The sequence below is a fragment of the Kryptolebias marmoratus genome, linkage group LG23 (genome assembly GCF_001649575.2).
Source record: "Kryptolebias marmoratus isolate JLee-2015 linkage group LG23, ASM164957v2, whole genome shotgun sequence".
NCBI lineage: Eukaryota > Metazoa > Chordata > Actinopteri > Cyprinodontiformes > Rivulidae > Kryptolebias > Kryptolebias marmoratus.
In genome coordinates this window covers 1,214,042-1,222,503 of record NC_051452.1, presented here as the reverse complement: position 1 = coordinate 1,222,503, position 8,462 = coordinate 1,214,042, and the positions used below count along the sequence as shown (strand labels likewise).

General features: G+C 40.7%; 1 protein-coding gene across 2 annotated transcripts in view; it reads left to right on the top strand.

Moving 5' to 3' along the window:
• The window catches only part of LOC108251186 (gamma-aminobutyric acid receptor subunit gamma-3-like), a 197,343-nt gene that overhangs the window by 19,799 nt on the left and 169,082 nt on the right, over positions 1-8,462 (top strand). The gene's annotated exons all lie outside the window — the stretch shown is intronic.

Sequence of the window (8,462 nt, the reverse complement as noted above, 5' to 3'; positions counted from 1 at the left end):
AGCGACCGAAGCCAAAATGTGCGCTAATGCTTCACATTTGCCCACAAAGATTTCAGCAAACCAGTTTCCTCCCCAGCTGCAGCTGTTTTGCACGTCCTGCAGTGTAATCATGGAACATAAACGCATCGACAAACACTTTGTGTCTGCAAACATGTGAGGAGAGCTGCAGACCAGGGACAATCCAGAAATGCTCATGAATGTCAGTTTAGAAGCTATCAAAGTTCTCAAATAAAGCACCTTTTGAGAATGTCAGTGTTTGTTGGGAATTATCTTGCAAAACTAGGAAGGATTTTTGGTTTAGATATTAAAAGTTATGGTTGTTTATTGATTTTAATTTTAAAAAATCGCTACTTTTAGGAAAATGCCCCGTGAAATCAGGCATTTTAGCCGCAACAATCACAAAAAATGCCCGCGAAATCCTGGAGGGACTGGTAATTGGCCTAAAATGCTGAGGAAACGTCTCCTAGTTGAGCAGATGAGGTGCTTCTGGACATTTTGCGATGCTGTCGTGTTCTGACGACACTTACGAGCTTCATTACACAATAATCCTGCAAAACGGCAGCGTTTCCACCGCCGTTCCGAACACCACCCTTCCACCTCCGGTTCAGATCCTTTTTCTTATTTATTTTGTGAGCCTGGTCTCTTCCCCTTCATCTCCACAGACCTGACATTTGACTCGCCGCCTTAGAGGACCGTCCTCGCAACGAGCCTCCTCTGTATTTCAAACCCCCCCACGGTGACATTTTGATCGGATGAAAGGCTTTCGACTCCCGGCGGACGCTTCTCCTCGCGCCTTAGGTGGCCGGGTCAGCCGAGACGGGCGGCGGCTTCAAACGTGTCAACACGCGAACTGGGAGAATCGGCTTTTAGGAGCTGCTTGATCCAAACGTCTCCCTGGCGGTGTTTCGAAATCATTTCTAACAACTCTCGAAGGGTCCTTAATAGATTTTACCATTTCAAACCACTCAGTGTTTCATACAAAGACATCAATTCAACTTGATATCCAAACGTTAAAGGATTTATCTTCCTGAGGACTATTCAGTAAAAAAAAAATTAAAAATCCAGCAGCTGCTTAACCTTTAACCCTCTGAAGGACCTTTTAATTTCATGAACGCTAAAAAAAAAAGACCATTTATTAATATTTTTGTCCACCCTTAACGAGTCAATCCTTGAAAATTATCTCAGTATGAAAAATAAAAATCAAATTAAAATGACTTTCTAAAAATCTTAGCTCCTTAGGGGCCAAATCCCCACAATTCAGTGTACTTGGTTTTTAATTTTTTTTAAAAGAATCGACTATTTTACGACCGCCGTTAGCCATGATTTGAATTTTTGTTTTGTTTTTTCTCGTGCAAGTGGAGGAATTATTTTATATACGATACATATGGGCTGATCCTCCCCCACCCCTCCAAAAACATTTAAAAAATAAATAAATAAAAAGACCTTCTGAGGGTTAATCTTTTTGATTTTGATTTTTTTTGTGTTAATCTACAGCTTAACTGGATCTATAGTAAAACTCTGTTTATCTAAAATGGCCGTCTGAAATGTAAATTGATAAAATTGATAATAAAAAATTTAGAATTACCCACTTCATTTTTAAAATTTTTTAATTATTTAGCATAAATTTAGCCTTCCCCAGCTACATACGGGATATAATTGATCAATTTTTAATAAACAGATTTTTTTCTTTCAGTTTTAGATACTTTTATCATTTACTGTCTTTATTACTTATGTTTAAAGTTTAATTTTATCAGGATTAGTATAAAGAAAAACAAAAAAGAGGTAAAACTGCTTCATTGTTGTTTTGGTTTTTAGCTGAAAAAACGAGCTGCTAGATCAACGTCTTTGGAAAAAAACTCCACATTTTGTCCAAAATGGATCCATTAAAAAAGTGAATTTCTAAAAATCTCCACTTTGTAAATCAGTTTAAACATGTTTTTTTTTTTATCTTTGTGCACACGGTGTTCGTTTAACTTCCGAATTCATATCTTAAGTCTCACAAAAGTACAAAACACATCTGTCAATAAGAAGCTAAAATATGTTTTTAATAAGCTCTAATATAAAAGCAAACATCAATCTTTATTATTGTGGCTCATAAAAGCCTCTGCAAATGAATACATTAAATGAACTGAATGTATTTACATGCATTGTAACGGGTTTAATGCAATTAAATTACCGAAAAGAGGGTTTAATTTGGAAAGGGGTCACATTTTGTTGTTCTCCTTCCTTAGAATGGATGAATATTTCTCTTGATCCCAGAGGGGAATTCAAAAAGTCCAGTAGCGTCACGGCAATAAACATTAAATTAATTAGAACAAACTAAAATAATCAATTAAATGTTTACGTCAGAAAATGAACACAATAAACTCCTTTTTGTAACAAAAAAACACTCAACTAATTTAAAATAAACATTAAACAAACTAAAATAATCAGTTAAATGTTGATCACAACACTAAATAAACACGTTTATAAAATAAAAAGGAAAAATTTTTAAAAATTGAGTTGTCGTAACATGAAACGCAAAAACTCTTGAAACTGAGATACTCAATTGAATGTTCAATTACAACATTAATAAAAACTCATTAAACTCATTAAAAATCTAATTAAACATTTAAATAAATAAATTAATCAAAGAGTTAATTACCTCCGCCAAATAAGTTTTTGATGATGTTGGTTCGTTTTAACAAACAGATTTTGATAAATCCTTCAGGAAATGTTGGGACTGATTTAAAAAAAAAAAAAAAAAAAAAAGTGATTAAATCTGGATCATGATTTAATTTTTTGTTTTTTAACGACATAAGCGGAGGTTTCCTCCAAGTGCTCCTATGTTTTTAAAATTTATTTATTTTTGTGTCCTGACCGCCGTGATGTCATCGATCGTGTTGACTGCAATCCCCTTTTTCACCTGACCACCGAAATTTAATCGTTTTTCTTTTTTAACCAACGTAAACCGGAGCTAACGGTTCTTCGTTAGCGTTCTAGTCCAAGCACAGGAAACGGCGGGTAATTTATTTCCTATGTGAGGAACACTGATGCTCGTTAAAACTAGCTAACATGAGTAAACGTCACGATTTAACACGAGAAGTGTCTGTTGTAGCCGATGAAAGGCGGAAAATAAAATTTATTTTTTTTCAATGACTAAATAAGTTAAATATCAAGGATGTTATCAAAATTGGATATTTTGGGAGGAAAACTACTTAAACTGTAATAGTTCTGATAATCACGCTTAAAAGTAATCATAATTTTTTTAAATGTTCTTTTAAAACCTGCAAATAAAGCAAAAAAACCAAAAAAACAAACATTTTGTTTGATTACCGTATTACGTGACTTAGTTTTGTAAATTCAAAACCGTTAACTTTGCTTTGTAGTATCTTTTAAAGTATTACGGACACAAAAATAATAGCATACTTACAATTTATTAGTAAAAAAAAATAAAAAGATCAATAAATTATAAGCTTTATTGAGTTGAAGCATTCCCGGCGTTTTACCGAACTCCTTTTTTTTACCGTATAATCCGGTACTTTTTGAACTTCGGGCTTTCTTTACTTTAAAACTTCTCCTTTTGAAAACTATTAAGTTGAAGCTGAAAAGAAATATATGACAATCCTGAATACATACACTAGTACCAATTTATTCTGGATGCTCCAATCCTTTTTTTTTAGTTTGTTTTATCGTGTGGTGCCTCAGCCTGTCTGCGAAATACATAAAACTAAAAAAATAAAAAAAACCAAAGCAAAGCCTAAACTCCGTCTGAAATACTTTACTTTGAAAGGCATCTGATTTCCCTCCACCAAAAAAAATGAAAAACTGCCAATTTGTGTCAGTCAGCACAAAAAAACATTTCTTTTTCTTTATTTTTTTGTACCCAATTAAATCTCACTGTGATGTCCGGTTAAATTCTCACAAGAAAACAAGCACCAACCAGAGTCTAACAGCTCTCCGAGGGCTTTATTTCCTTCGGTAGAAAGACCGAGCAGAATCAGCGTCTTTATTATACGTGCGCTGAAATACGGACTGCTTCGGCTGTTCCCTGAAGTCACTGAGAACCGAGCTGCAAATTAGGTCTCGGCCATATTTCCTGTTTTCGTCGTAGCCCCGTCATGTTTCTCATTATCGTCTGTGCTGCGTTACTCCATCCTTCCATCCTTCCTTCCATCCATCCATCCATCCATCCATCCATCCATCCATCCATCCATCCATCCATCCATCCATCCATCCATCCATCCATCCATCCATCCCTCCCTCCCTCCTCCTAAACACACGCCGGAACAGCGGCGTGTGTTTAGGCGGGAACAAGACCGAGCCGGGTCTGGACGGCGGCGGACATGGCTCTAACCGTGGGGGGTTTTGCGAGGCGCAGATGAACTTGTGGGGGAAAAAGGCAGGAAGAAGCGCGACTCCAACCGGAGCGGCTTGGCCGCGTGGTGAAAGAGAGAACTCCCTTTTTTTTCCAAATTTATTCCTCTTATTGACGACTTACTGTGTCCTCGCCTACGTGTAGCTCTAACTATCGAACATCCTTTCAGAAATCCAGCTCCTCTCATTTCTTTTCCTAACAAAAGGATAAATACATAATGAATAGTTTGTCAGTGGAAAAAAAAAACAGATTCAGGTTCCTGTTTTCAGTCTTGTCAAAAGATTTTATAGTAGGTGTCATAACATTTTATTGCGGCGCGTATATTAACGATCCCTGGAAGCGCGGATTCCTTTTTTATTTATTTAGTTGCAGTTTAATTAGACACCTACAGATATGGCGCTCGTGTATATCTGCGGTTTTTAATTAACGACTCGGTTCTAAACCGTAGGTAAAGTGAACAACGCTGAGCCGCAGCTAAGGAGCTTACAGCTGGCAATATGTTTTCTTACCAGCAACAACAACAACAACCTGAGCATGGGATAATCACTTCTTAGAAGTAGACAAATGTGATTAGATCTGGTTTTTTTTTTTTTTCTCCCAACGGGCCTCGCAATCAATTTGCTTCTTGCCGGGTGGGTTCTTCAGGCTTCACCTCATCTGTTACAATCATAGAGCCCGCTTGGTTGCCTGCGGTCCAGCCGAGGCAAACCCGACGTCTACGAGTCGTCGTATTATTCTGCTTTTTTTTTGAAGTGGAGTTGCTGTCAGCTCAAAAGCTTGAGACGGAATAAAATGGACGACGCAGTAAGAGCATCGAAGGCAAGGCGACAGGGTCGGAAGTTGATGGTTATACCAACCACACGAGACCGAATTCAAATCCTGGTCACTCCTAAACCTTGGCTTTTATACGAAAGTGGTGAAATATTCCAAAAAAAATGGGACACCCTTTAAGAAGTAGATATATTTGATGCTTTTACGTAAACAGACAACGTCAGTATGTCCATATTTGTTGTTTAGGTCATAATAAGTCTCATAACTGATAACTCATTCCCGCGCCGCCAAACTTCTTTTAATTTTTGCGCCTCTTTTCGTCTTTTTACTGTAGATTTTTGGTCGCTTGACAGAAAACGTTGAGCCTCCGTCAGATTGGAGAGGAGGGGGTGTTTTTTCATTCAGCTGGGTTGGGGGGGTGAGATCGGACGGAGGACGGGGGAGTTTTCTCCCGAGAACTCCCCGGTTTTGGTGATAGACGATTTTCCCCCCCAAAAAACAAAAAAGTGTCGTGAATAATTTATCACAACTCCAGTTTTCCTTGACCTATCGAGACAATTTAAAAACTGGTGTAAAGCTTGAAGTCTGGACTTTCAATGGATCTTTCCCGCTAGAGTATTTTAACCCTTTAAGGTCGACGCACGCTCTGGTGCCCGCTCTGGAGCGGGCGTCGACCTTAAAGGGTTAAAGCAGGGCTGGTGGTGGTCGAAGGAAAGGTTTACAGGGACAGTGGTGAGAGGCAGCTGATGTTGGACGGTTTGGAAACAGACCTGGATGCGGCCGTGCCGAAGATGTTGAGGTTGTCCTCGGGAGGGACGAGGACGGACAGGATTAGGAATGAGGTCGTCGGTGGTCTGGCACAGGTTGAAGGACTGGGAGATAAAAGTTGGACTGAGATGGTTTGGACATACAGAGGAGGGACAGAAGGATGTTAGAGACAAAGAGGAGATATATTGGACACCGTTAGAGAGGACATGGAGGGAGTTGGAGCGAGGACAGAGGACGCAGAAGACGCAAAGACTAGCTAACAGTTAAATGTAGCAAATGGCTAGCAAAAGGCTAGCTAAAAGCTAGCTAAACGTTACCGAAAGGCTAGCTAAAGGTTAAATATAGCAATAGACTAGATAACAGTTAAATGTAGCAAACGGCTAGCAAAAGGCTAGCTAAAAGCTAGCTAAACGTTACCGAAAGGCTAGCTAAAGGTTAAATATAGCAATAGACTAGCTAACAGCTAAATGTAGCAAAAGACTAGCTAACATTTAAATGTAGCAAAAGTCTAGCTAAAAGTTAAATGAAGCAAAAGTCTAGCTAACAGTTAAATGTAGCAAAAGGCTAGCTAACAGCTAAATGTAGGAAAAGATTATGGAAAAGGTAAGTGTGTCAAAAGGCTAGCTAAAAGTTAAATGAAGCAAAAGGTTAGTTAAAAGCTAAATATAGTAAAAATGTGTATAAACAGTGAATGTGTTAAATAGATTCCACTTGAATTGATGGAATCTGATGGGCGAACCGGAACCACCTGCTCCAACTTGGAGGGTTTTGGAACCACGAGCAGCTGGTTCGTCTTTAGGACTCAGTTTTTGCCGCGAGGCTCCTCTTCAGGAACGCCTGAAACGGCGGGCTCCGTTTGGGCGGGCAGGGGGGGGAATCAGGCGAGCCTCCATTGTCGCGACTTTCACGGGGAGAGAGCGAAACGATGCATAATTCATTGTTTACCTGATGGACACCAAGTCTAATTAAATCTGCGCCGTAGCTCCTGCTGAGACGGGAGTCTCTCCTTCTTATTTATTCATTTTTCTCCCCCCTCCACCCCGTCGTGTAAAAGCGACAACAACGTACGTCACATCGATGGGCGACAAAGACTTCACTCTTCTGCTAATCTGGGGGGACGTTTTTCAGTAAAATAAAGCTCGCAGAAGCAGAATCTAATCTCTATCTAATCTCATCTCCTGCCAAATTAACGCAAAAAGATTTTATATTTATAGTTCTTACAGTACTATGGAATCGGCCTGCGCTCATAAATATGTGCAACAAACAATCCCTGCCTCCTTTTCTTTTTTTTTTGCTATTTTTTGTAGTTATTGCCTGGTGTCAATTCATAAAGAGCTGAAGAAATAAACGCCTGGTGGAGCAGAACAGCGTGTCCTCATTCACCCCCCCCCCTCCACACATCGACACGAACAAACCACACAATCAGTCAATATGTCTGTCGAGGGGGAGTTTGTTTTTTATATAAATACAGGATTTAAACGACTACTTCTTGCCTTATTTGCGCGTTCATGAAAGGAAAAGATGAGTTTTTACCAGCGCCCGATGCCGCCTTTTATCTCCTTTCAGGGAAATGAATGAGTTTTTTTTATTTTTTTATTTTTCTTAGCTGGGTTTCATAAAACGTAGCCGGGAGGGTCACGCAGCGAAGCTACTCTCTTTGAATTATATCTGGTTGTACAGGAAAGACGAAACGCCGCTCCTGGAAGTCAATCAAGTGCGCTCGCATCCAACAGCTCGCACGTTTTGTTGGATGTTCGGCTCCTCGGTCGAAGGCATTCCAAGAGTTTGATCTACATCTATTCATCCTTCCATGAATAAACGTTGGGCCTCCGCTTTTAAAAGGGTCACATGTCGGAGCAGAGACGAGGTTTTAACAAAGGGCTTACCTGGGACCCTGACCTTTGACCCACGAGGTGTCCGGCTGTGCAGTTTGACGTTCCTGCGTCACACGGTTGGTCGTTCACATTATAATTTAAAGGTGCCCGTCGGAGCACCGACGCGACCCGCAGCACGCGACCGGTCGTCCGGTTTTTCCATTTATCCTTGCCGCCTCCAGCCAACTCCTCCCGTTGAACCTCTGGAACGGGAGCAAACTCAAGTGTCCATTCCGTTGCGCCGCTCTTGATACAAATCGGAGGCCGACGTGGGTATCGGATCAAAAAGGCAAATCAAAAAGGTAGCTGGACTTCTGTTTTGAAGCAGAAGACACGTGGAGCTCCGAGCTTTAAACAGCATGACGTTGGTATCGATTATATCAATATTTAGGTCGATCCACGCACCCTTAATTCGTTGATGTAAGTCGGATGAAATGAGTTTTCTCCGCGGGGTGTCTGGGCTCTCCATTAGAGATAGGGTGAGAAGCTTGGTCATCCGGGAGGGACTCAGGGTCGAGCCGCTGCTCCTCCACGTCGAGAGGAGCCAGTTGAGGTGGCTCGGGTGTCTGGTGAGGACGCCTCCTGGACGCCTCCCTGGTGACGTCCCACCGGGAGGAGGCCCAGAGGAAGACCCAGGACACGCTGGAGGGACTATGTTTCTCGGCTGGCCTGGGAACGCCTTGGGATTCCCC